This window comes from Triturus cristatus, chromosome 10 (genome assembly GCF_964204655.1).
Source record: "Triturus cristatus chromosome 10, aTriCri1.1, whole genome shotgun sequence".
Lineage (NCBI taxonomy): Eukaryota > Metazoa > Chordata > Amphibia > Caudata > Salamandridae > Triturus > Triturus cristatus.
The window spans coordinates 452,341,784-452,354,279 of NC_140593.1; positions in this window are offsets into that span (position 1 = coordinate 452,341,784).

Consider the following 12,496-nt stretch of genomic DNA (forward strand, 5'->3'; position numbering starts at 1 on the left):
GTGCCTCTTCTTTGCCTACTGCTGAGTGACATGACAAAGCTTTGTTTTGTAATCTCCCTCTTCTCAACATACAAACTGAGAGACAGAGAGAGCCTACAAAGGTGAGGTTCTTATAGATAACAGAAAGGAGATAGAACTAGTTTTGATGGTGGTCGAGTTGATATGACCATAGCAGAGGAAACAATGTTTCCCTTGGCCTAAACAGAACCCCAACTGTCACTTCCCTCTATTCCTCACAGATGCATGTACGCAGCTTTGGGGATCAAAAGGCAAGGGTATAAGTATGTAGAGGTTTTTGCTGCCACCGAACAGTCAGTGCATCTGCCCTCCAAGCTCCCATCATCGGATGTGAAAAGCAAAATTAGGGCTGTTGATTGTTAGATGGGGATACAAATAAGTCCAGAAATGGAGTCCTGAACCTCCTACATATTACTTGAAAAATGATCAGAGAAAAGGATAAATTGTGTGGCTGGACAATCCTGCTCACTTAATCCATTTGAACATTGTCTGAACTCTGACAGGAAAAGTTAATGAAGCTCTGCCCAAGCATCACATTAGGCTGCCTCTAGAGATAAAGACTTGGTGTGAACTCCTCCATAATGATTGATGTGTGTCAAAGATGGGGTGAAAGAGTACACAGAACAAGCCTCTGAAAGCCTCTGCAAAGACACAAGCTGCCATCTGATCATGCAACTTCAGTCAAAGATGGACTGTGCCAAAGACATTTCAATTAGAGAGGACAAGGGGTGATGAAGCTGTATTGCCCTTGCTTTTGGAAGGAATACATGTTAGTTCTGAAGCAAGCTCCAATGAAGATCAGATCCTTAGAAGTAATCAATTGATACTGCTGGAAGCTTGAGGATGAATCCGGGTTGAACCAGGCATGAATACACTGCACCCAGATCCTCAAAGGCATGATCTTTTACAGGAGTATAAAGAATCTATTCGCCCTGGAAGGGAAAAATCAATCACCCCTGGAAGATGGAGAAGTGCATCAACTTGTGCCACCATCTTGCTGAATGCTTGAGGAGCTGGATTAAGGTGAACGCCAAGACTCCGAAGTGGAAATTTGTCCCCTGTACACAGAACCTGAGGAATCTTGGATGACTACCACCACTGATCAATTGACTCCATGAATTCTCCTGATACTATCATTGGGATGACTGAATTCTCCTGATATCTTGAAGACCAAAAAGGCAATAGAATATATACCCTTGATATAATATCTGAAACTGGAACTGGTAATATTGCATGATATCGGAGGGACTTTACTAGGGGTGGGTAATGTATTTTGCTCCGCCGTTGAAATTGGCTGAGTTTTGGCCACTCCGCGTTACATAAGTTACATGAGTAACACAGAGTTCTGGCCAAATTCTGCTAAGCGCCGCATGGTGGAGTTTTTTCTCGCTCATGAATCACAAACGGTAAGTTGGTGAGAGTGGGCGAGATTTGGCATCCCTTAATGGGATTTCCGGTTGCTAGGAGTGCACCCGGCAATATTTATCCAACACAGGAGGTTGTGGGAGGTTGCAACCATTTGTGGTTGGAAAGCTACAGCTCAAGTAGAAAATCTACTCGAGGGGCAGCAAAATCAACTCTGGAAGCTGCGCCCTCTGGTGCACCGTGTGGTACTATTTACATGGATTTTTTCAGCCCAGAATGAGCTCCCGGCACTAAATCACAGTTTGAGCAGCACTATGTGCCTATTTCTGCCCATTTGCAGAATTCCATGGAATCTCGCATAGGATTTTGTAACTCCGTGGAATTCGGCAGAGTTAAACTAGGCGAGTTCCGCCCAGGCCCAGACTTTACCTTCTCGAAGAAAGCCATTCTCTCGATGAGCCAATGTGTTGGTCTAACTCTCAAATATGAGGGAGAGGAAAATTCAACTAAATATCCTGTCTGGATCCCTTTTAGAGCAGAGCAGTCTGAAATAGATCACTTCAGGTTGTCATGAGCTGATGAATGCATCCTCCTACTGGTAAATTGTGTACACCTTCTTCATTGCTAGGACCTCTGCTATTTCCAGGATAAGACTGTTCCTGTTTCTGAGTATAACAATTACAATATTCAGTTCCCTTTTCAGTCTCCTAGAAGGTTTATGTAAGGACAGCTATTCCCCATAGCTAGTAGAGGAAGAAGGATTTTGCTGTCTGACAAAAGAATGTTTCTTCTCCTTAAAATTTATGCTCTTATCACAATGGGTAATAGCTGGTTTCCATTCAGGCAAGATATTGTCTCAAGAACAGTACGTCTTAATCGTTCCTCCTCAACTCTTAGCAGAGATGTTGGCTATTTTTTAATGGAGAAGGAGACCTCATTGGGGATGAATGAAAGGACTTCACATGATGTTCTTTGAGTGTTTTGCCCCTTATCAGAGAAGAATCAATGTAACAAATGTGGGAAATGACTTCAAAAATCACATTTTGACTTGTAAACCAGATTAGAATTGCACCTTAGAATGCGTTTAAACTGCTGCAGAAATGTTTTTAAATAGACATTGACACGTGGGAAAATGTGCCTATTTTATAACGTGAAAGAATCCTTTTTCACATGCAATAATAATGTTGCAAGTAATTTGTAAGTAGATCACATGTAGGGAAAAGGTGCTTGCATAAATATATATGAAAATAGAGTGAAGAAAAAAAAATGGACCAGGCTATCATTCTTAAATGTGCCCCTTTACTTAGGCCCAAAAGCCTTTTCTTTTGACTCTTGCCCTTAGCTTAATAAACATTTATTTAGAAAATCTTGCTTAAGAATGTGCTGACTTCTGACTTCTAGCTAATGTTTCCTGAGCTTCATCATGCCACAGTAGATCATTTATAATAAACAATAAACTTTGCTGTGACTGTTAAAATAAATAATGGTTTAGATGTCTTTTATGTAATCCACACCAGAACATTATTGCTAGTTTTGTCTCATCAGATCTGACTAGTTTTTGTATTCACAGTGGGCATAAAGTGTATCTTTTAGCTTAGATAGGAAGGTTCTCATGAGAAATTTCCTCCATGTTATGAGAATATGAAACATTGTTTTACTACATTTCGGCGTAGATGTTTACCGTGGGAATCAGGAGAAGAAGCATCAGAAGTTGAAGGCACCATCTGATGAGTGGCTTTCATTGGTAGAGAAATCTGAACATTTACTAATATTCCGTACATTATTGTGTGATTTTATGTTAATGAGTGTTCCTAATGAGTGAGGGAAGTCCCCTTATGACTCTTCTGGAGGAAAATTGCTGCTTATTCTTGCTCTTTGTTGCCGACAGCTATTGCTAAAGGTGACTTTATCTTTACCTTATCCAAACCCTTTACTGATAAATGCTACTGCAGCGATCATTCCTTTTTTACTGATATTCTGATGGTTGCTACTGCAGCTGTGGGAAGTTCTATCTTGCTCTTTTCCAAAAGGAACTCTTCATGGGTTCTATCTTAAGGTAAACCAGACTCTTTAGTTAGTTTGGTGTCATTTTCCTTTATGGAACACTTTGCATTGATTTATGCTGTAACTAATCAATCTTTTATTTGATATTTCTTTAAGCTGTACTAATCTGAATAAACATGACAAAACCATACTAATCCTTTAAGATAAATAGAGGTTTTGAAAACTTCCTCAACCTCTCATCATTGGCTGAACATTAGGGATGTGGCTGTTGATGGTATATGTATGATTTATGTTTTCGTTCCAGCTCCATTCCAACATAGTGAGAAAGGACCATTGACTGTCAAGAGCCATCTGGATTTCCAAAAGGATGAAAATCTGTAAGTGTAGGGTTTAGACTTAAATACCTTTTGGCCAAATCCACTTAAGATTTCCTGCAGTTTCTGGTAGCAGAAATATGCTTCTCACCCCGAATGGAGCGTTAAAAATGGTATCCAAGATATATAAAAAATAATCAGACTCCATTTTTCAGTGTCCAGGTCCTTACGGCATGGCGAAGAGGAATTCAAAGGAATTGCGGTTTGGCACTTATGGTTTAGAAGGAGTGAGTATTAATAGGGTGAAAATGTCATGGTAGAAAGTATGGCGATTGTGAGTATATTTTCTTTTCAGGTGTATGAGTGGGTGATAGAGACACTGAGTTGTTTAAAAGGAGGAGTTGAGTTTCAGGCTCATTGAAGTCGAAAGATCCTGAGATAATAAATGTTTTAAACTTGTTTGCAGAAGAATTAGATGTGGCGTGTGAAGTACCATCACTTTCATCAGTAATAATAAGGACAGGCTGTTGTGCTTGATTAATCTTGGCTAATGTTAGTGGAACCTTTTTGGGCAAACTGGTGAAGCTGCATTAATTTGTGTAAATTTTCGTTGGTTAAGAAGCCACTTGTGAATGTAGAATATTCTTGTGGTGGTGATACTTAATTTGAAGCTTGTGTGTGAATGCGAAGAAAATTGTAATGGAGGGCGTGATGCGACGAGGAGTGAGTTGTACATTATAGTGTTTAGTGGTGAGATTGGACAGTTGGTGTGCTTTTTCGCTGCCATTGGCTAGTGGATTTTCTGTGTTGCGCTGTGATTGGACATTGTCAATTTGAGTGCTGTTTTTGGATTTGGTAAAGAGTTACATGAAATTGACAGCTGTCATTTAATTGGCAAATTTATAGTGATGCATACGGAACAGAATCAGAACATTTGGTTTTACATAGAAATGTGAAAGCTCAATTGTCATTATGAAATGTTTTAAGGAGTTTAAGAAATTTGTCAAGGGAGATGTTATTATTCCTGTATGCAAAGGTGAGGAGGCACCTCTTGAGGGTACTCCATTGTACATTATGACTACTGAACATGGATTAAATTTGTGTTTGTGGCTTCGACATTGGAGTAGGATTACGGAAAATGAGGGAACTTTAAGTTTTCCGAGATGTGGGTCATTAAATATCAGAATCCTAGATCATTTGAAGGAAAAATTGTATGAGATGAAGCCGCCACCACCTCGACGCATGCAATATGAGGCGTTTAATATTTGGGAAAAAGGTGCGAGGGAAAAAGAGAAGGAGAAATATCAGAGAAGGACAGAAAGAGCAATGCAGAATTATGCAAATGCTCTACAGGATGAGGAACAGCACAGATGAAGGAAATGCATTATTGAAGGAACCAGATTATATCTGGTTTTCACATTAGAGGGTACAAAGAAGAGTAAAGGCACTGTTAGGCAAGAAGGAGATGAGTCTGATACAAATTCAGGAGATGAGATATTAGAACAAATGCTGTCTTCCCGACCAGCACCACCTGTAAAATATACTGATCCAGGAGCAATAAGTACTAGTTAGTGCCAGTCAGATCATAGCTACAGCTCCAGTGGATTCAGATCCAGTTCATATTGAACAACCCTTACATGTTTTTCAAATTGCTCCACCAGTTGTAAGACAGCCCCCAGCTGTGATCTTCATTGATAATGTTCCAGTAACACCTTGGTGGTTGCTAGTGCATCACCTCAGATTGAGAGCAGGCCAGAAGTCTTAACAACAGCAGTTGTTGGAAATGTACCGACAACCCAGAATACACAGTTAGTTCTGCGGAAACCCCCACAAAATGTGCAGGCTCTAATAGATGGAGGAGGCACCCTAGTGTTTACAACACCCTCAGCTTTAAATTACTTAATTGCCAATGAAGATCGAGGATTACCAGCATAGCTGGAAGAGATTACTAGAGAAAGAAGAGCAGAAGTCACAGGGCCCCAAAAAGAATTAGAGACAAGAAAAGATAGATTATTGGATATTCCTAAATTAAAAACAGACTTAGAAGAGCTGATCATGGGTTGCCTAGAGTTTGATCATTTGGAACAATACCAGAGAAATGAATTAACCTACCGGAGTAAGGAGATTACTGAGAGAGCTGCTGTGATACATGACAAATTGGCAGGGATGTTGGAAAGGTACAATGTGGATCTTACTAACAACATAAATCTTCATCATAGTTATAGAGCTGAATTGGGGGATCAGGCAGTAGAAGACATAAGGATTACTGGACTGCGCTTGCACATTACTGAACTGATCAAATGCATACGCAGATAAAAGGATGTGGAAAAATTGGAACTTAGATGGGCAAAGAAAAACAAAAAGAAAAAGAGGAAAGCAGAGGGAAAACAGGATGAGTTTGATGAGGCAGCAGCCTATCCATTGAGGGAAGTAGTTGGAGGTACCTATGTACATGTTCCTTGGAACAGAGGTGATTTGACAACATTTACAAACAATTTTCCAAAGTTGAGAGACAAGCTGATGCAGTTGTATAAACAAGTAGAAAGGTTTATAAAGATTTTGAAGGTGTTGGGGAGAGAATTTAATACGTTTATTGACATTGTGGTAGCAGCTGATTTTTGTCCAGAGAGTAAAGTAGGCATACAATGGCTGAAAGTAGAACCACTTAGAAAGAGAGAAACTGGTCCACCATCACCAATGGTAATGCAAAAAATATGAAGTGGTTATGACCTTTTTGAAAGGAAAAATACCTCCCCTGGGTACTGATTTGTTAAAGATTAAAAGAACCACACAAGAGCCTAAGGAGACAGTTCATGAATACTATGAAAGGTTACTGCAGGTGTTTAAACAGCATAGTGAATGTGAATATCCTGAAGAAAAGGATATGGCGATTTTTTCATTTTAATTTGTTCTAGGGCTGAAGCCTGAAGTTTGTGCCCACATTATGCAAAGTGTGATTTGCTGGCATACCAAGTCATTGGATGAAATCTTGCGTTATGTAAAACATTGTAGTGATGAACTGGATATGATCGGAGGAAAATAAAGGAGAAATTTATGTTCGCTCAGACTAAGTTGGCTCAGAAAAGTTTTCAGGAGCTGTTGCTCCACAGGCTGGATTTTCAAGAAATCAAGGTGGAATGCATAGGCCCCATGGCAGAGGTAGAGGTGTTCCCACAGGTATGAGATCTGGTACAGACATTGCTGCAATGAAAAAGTTTACTGCTTGTCACGTTTGTCATAGGGTGGGGCATTAGAAACGAGAATCTTGATTTAATCCTGAAAATGCTGACGGATTGATGCAAAATTCATAGGATACACCAGTACAAAGACTACCTAGACATCAAATGCAGACTCATGCAAAATCAAGCCAAGATGATGCCCCCCACTCCCAAGCAAATGGGCAACCCAAATTGAATTGGAATCAGATGCCAAAGTGTAATGCAAATCAGTTCCGAAATGCTATGCCACAGTTTCAAAACTACAATCAGAATACTTTAGGTCAATATCCATTATTTGAGGCTGACGAGTTTGCTTCTGAAAATCCCAATGACGGTGCCTGACAGTGGAAGACAATTGCGTACTTGGTGCAGTCTTGCAGGTAGATCAGAGTGGCCCATATGCAGATGCAAATGTTTATGGTCACAAGATGTGTTTCCTGATTCACACAGGATCTACCTGTTCCACTGTTAGAACAGTTGAAGTACCAGACTTACCTCTCTTGGGGAAAATGATCCAAGTTGTTCTGGTAACAAATAAACAAATGCAAAATCAGATTTCAAAATAAGTTGTAGTAAAAATAGGAACTTTTAAAAAGAAGCACCAATTTGTGATCAGTGATACAAACCCAGTAAATCTGTTACGAAAGGCTTGTTGTGGAAATTAAATTGCACAATATACTGCACACCGGACGGTGTTGCCTTCCAAACACATGATGAGAATGTCGACTTTAAATTATTAGACAAAATGATGAGGTAGGAATTCCTCCCTTACTGACCATGTCTGAATTACCAGAAGATCTCAGAGACATTCTACGTGCAGACGTTTGGGATCTCACAAGGAAAGACATTGGATTTATAAAAGGTGCTGAACGAGTCAAAATCAGATTAAAGCCAAATGCTGTTTACCTTAGAAAACCATCCTATCATTTGTCTCCAGAGACTATTGCAGGAATACAATCAGTGGTTGAAGACATGCTTCAGAAAGGCATATTGAGAGAGCTGATTGGAAGCCTTGTAATTCACCTATTATGGGCTTACAAAAGCCAAATGGCAAGTATAGGGTTGTCCAAGATTTCAGGTTGATTAATGAGATAGTAGTGCCTTGTTGTCCTGTGATACAGAATCATGCCACTGTACTATTGCAAATTCCCTGTACTGCAGAATGGTTCACAGTCATTGATTTATGTCAGGCTTTCGACCCAGTGCCCTTGCACGAAGATAGCCAATAATTATTTTCATTTGTTTTCCCGCAGAGGACAATCATGTGGTGTTGTGTCCCTCAAGGGTATACTGAGGGTCAGTCTATCTTTAATTAGATCCTAAAAATGAATCTCGTTTGTCCTTGAAAATGTCTTGTGATTCTACCATTGTTTAATATACAGATGTTCTGTTAGTAGCATCGGATACATGTGAAGCTTGTAAGTACGACACCATTTCACTTTTGAATCACCTAGCATAGAATAAACACAAAGGGCCTGATTCCAATCTTTATTTAGTGGGGTCAAAAATTCTGTATTAGCTTCTTAGGGTGCTAGGGATCTGAGATTCAATACCTCTAAATCTCCAAAGGAGTCATGAACCATATGGACTACACTATGGAAGGACTGCTCCTGCAACTTTGAACTTAAAAATCGTAAATGATTTGGTCTATAAAGGAGCAGCAACTACTGACTTCAGTCTTGAGGGAACATATAAAGAGGACTCTCATTTTGTACTCTTCTTTGCCCTGAAGAAGTCCGTAAGGACGAAACGCGTTGGTTACGCAGATTTTAAAGAAAGAAAATTGAATAAAGAATTTCAAAATAAGACCTGCTGATTGGACTAATATTGTTCGAATTTACAATACTGTATTACATACAATGTTTGTGTGGTGTGCTGGATCATAGTGTATTGTTCCTGATTCCAATCTTGTTTGGAAGGGCTCCAAATGGGATTCAAAAGAAGCAAGTACGATGCGAGGAAGCCGTCCACACCGACCGAACCTGAATCAGTCAGTCTGAGTTGTTCAGAGCCGATTCGTGCAGCTCAATGGGGACGGCTTCCAAACGAGAGAGTACGATGACCAATTCTGACAGCCTTACCGACTCAGTTTTGCTGAGACAAAACGGCTGTGGGAATCAGACTTTGGGGGGCCATGGCAGGCCCCCTTCACCCAGGGCCCTCTGAATCTGTCGCAGGGGAGGTACCCATGGGTCCCCCTTTTCCATTCATGCACAGTGTGGCGGCGACCATGGGATGCCCGCCAGCTTTTCCCCACCCACCCCTTTTTTGCAAAGGGAGCCTGTGTACGCTTACGGTGCATAGGCTCCCATTGAGTCAAATGGAAGTCTGTCTTAACTGAGTCCGTCACTATACGGACAGATCGGAATCGGTCGCTCGGACTCCCAGAGCACGATTTGTTCGGAAAGCTCTCCGGATCTGAGTCGTCCGGAGGGCTTTCTTAATGACATCGGAATCGGGCTCAAAGTATCTCCAGGTAAACCGCAGTACTGTCAAAAAGAAGTTCAATATCTGGGTCACATCATTATGAAAGGAGTCAGAAAGGTGTCACTAGAGAAAGTGGAAACCATCTTGCAGATGAATCCAACTTGAATATAGAAAGAAATCAGGATGTTTTTGGGGAATGGTTGGTGATAGAGTTGAGATCTAATTTCAGTTTGTAGGGGTGCACATAATCACGTGTAGAGCGCACCCACATATAATCCATTGTTGTATTAACGTGAAGTGTTAGAGTTTTAAAATGCATTAATAAATATATGTGGTGTATTTTAGATCATTGACAAGTAACATGGTAAATTAACGTAGAAAGTGAATGTAACTAGCAGGAAACATTAACATGAAGAACTTGTGTTGTCCAACTGACAATTATTTATGTATTAGATGTGCTTATTAATTATGTTATTTCATATATATGTAAATGCATTAGTTGAAATTGCATTAATATTATGTGAATTTGTAAAGCTTATATGATGTTTCTCGTATGTTAGCTGAAATTCATAGACCTGAAATGCAAGTCGCTGAAAACTCTCGCTGTAGAATTAAAAGTTTGAATTTCATGTGTGCTGTGGAATCTGTTCTTTCTCACATTTTGTGTTGCAGGTGAAGAAGTGCTCTCTTAGATAGAATGATTTCTTTGTTTTACTAGTTAGGCAAAGAGAGAAGAAGTTACAATTGTGTGGTTTGAGTCAATAAAGGAAGGTCATTGTGCTTCACATAGGAGAAGTTCTGGGAACCATGTGCAAATTGTAGCAAGGAAGGTACACCATCAACATCGAGGAAAAACGGTGAGCAGTCTAAATATCGAGTTTTAAATTTCGAACTACAAGTATATCCAGTTGTAAATATCGTAGGTAAAGAATATCGAAGTCAAGAATATCGATGGACAGAATATCGACCCCAAGGTAAGTATTATCGAAGTTAATAATATCGAAGTCATTAATATAGATGTAAGTAATATCGTAATCAAAAATTTCGATGTCAAGAATATCGATATTTTATTAGTGTAATGTATTTTAATATGTATTTTATTTGTATGTTAAAGACTATTGTAATGGATTTTAATACATTTAAAAATAAATGTTTAGAGATTAATAATTATGTAAAATATAATTTAGCGTTTTAGTATCAGAGCGGGTTGTGGGTTTATAGGGGAATAGGGTGGGAAGTAATTTAATTATAATTAATTAATTAATATGTATTGTTTAATTGGTATTTATGATTAATTAATTGTTAATTAATTACTAATTGTTAATTAAATATATTAATCGATTAATTAATTGTAAATTAATTAGTAATTGTAAATTAATTTTATTAATTGGTTAATTATATAAGTTATAATTAGTTTAATATTAATATTTCTTTATTGGTATTGTTAATTAATTAATTGTTAATTACTAATTAATTGGTCATTTAATTTTATTAAGTGATTAATTGATGATTAAATTAATTATGTGAATTTTTATGTGTAGTGGGTTGTGGGTTTATAGGGGAATAGGGTGGGATGTAATTAAATTCAAATAATTAATGATAATTTTTATTTATTTGTAATTAATAATAATTAATTGTTAATTAATTATTAATTGGTATATAATTGTTATTAGTACGTTAAATATAGTAAATATAAATAATTTATTATTCCATGTTATTTGTTGTTATTGCTAATTAATGTATTGTTAATTAATAATTAATTTGTGAATAATTGTAATTTGGTAGTTAATATGTATAAATTTGTAAATAATAAGTATATTAATTATAAAGAATGTATTATTAATTCTAAATAATAGATAAACTGATATTTAAATGTATTGTGTATTTTGTATGTGTAGTGTGTTGTGTGTTAAAGGGGGAATAGTGTGGGATGTAATTTAAAGTTATTTATATAAATATTTATTTTAAATAATTGGTATTTAATAATACATAGTTTGTAAATTAATTATTAATATGCTATTTTTTTATAACTAATTATTTAATTGGTTATTATGTTTATAGAATCCCTATGCTATCCAGTGCTTTCACAACTGTTTTACTATCTGGAGTTGGAATAGTAATTTTTAACCCTACGCTATCCAGGACTTTCCCTACTGTTTCACTTACTGGAGTGGGAATAGTAATTTGTACCCCTACGCTATCCAGCGTTTTCACTACTGTTGCACTCTCTGGAGTGGGAATAGTAATTTTTACTCCTACGCTATCCAACGCTTTCCCTTCTGTTGGACTCACTGGAGTGGGAATAGTAGTTTTTACCCTTACGCTATCCAACGCTTTCCCTACTATTGCACTCTCTGGAGTTGGAATAGTAATTTTTACCCCTACGCTATCCAACGCTTTCCCTACTGTTGCACTCTTTGGAGTTGGAATAGTAATTTTTACCCCTACGCTATCCAGCGCTTTCCCTACTGTTTCACTTACTGGAGTGGGAATAGTAATTTGTACCCCTACGCTATCCAACGCTTTCCCTACTGTTGCACTCTCTGGAGTTGGAATAGTAATTTTTACCCCTACGCTATCCAGCGCTTTTCCTACTGTTGCACTCTCTGGAGTTGGAATAGTAATTTTTACCCCTACGCTATCCAGCGCTTTCCCTACTGTTTCACTTACTGGAGTGGGAATAGTTATTTTTACCCCTACGCTATCCAGCGCTTTTCCTACTGTTTCACTTACTGGAGTGGGAATAGTAATTTGTACCCCTACGCTATCCAGCGTTTTCACTACTGTTGCACTCTCTGGAGTGGGAATAGTAATTTTTACCCCTACGCTATCCAACGGTTTCCCTACTGTTGGACTCACTGGAGTGGGAATAGTAATATTTACTCCTACGCTATCCAACGTTTTCCCTACTATTGCACTCTCTGGAGTTGGAATAGTAATTCTTTTCCCTACGCTATCCAACACTTTCCCTACTGTTGCACTCTTTGGAGTTGGAATAGTAATTTTTACCCCTACGCTATCCAACGCTTTCCCTACTATTGCACTCTCTGGAGTTGGAATAGTAATTTTTACCCCTACGCTATCCAGCGCTTTCCCTACTGTTTCACTTACTGGAGTGGGAATAGTAATTTGTACCCCTACGCTATCCAA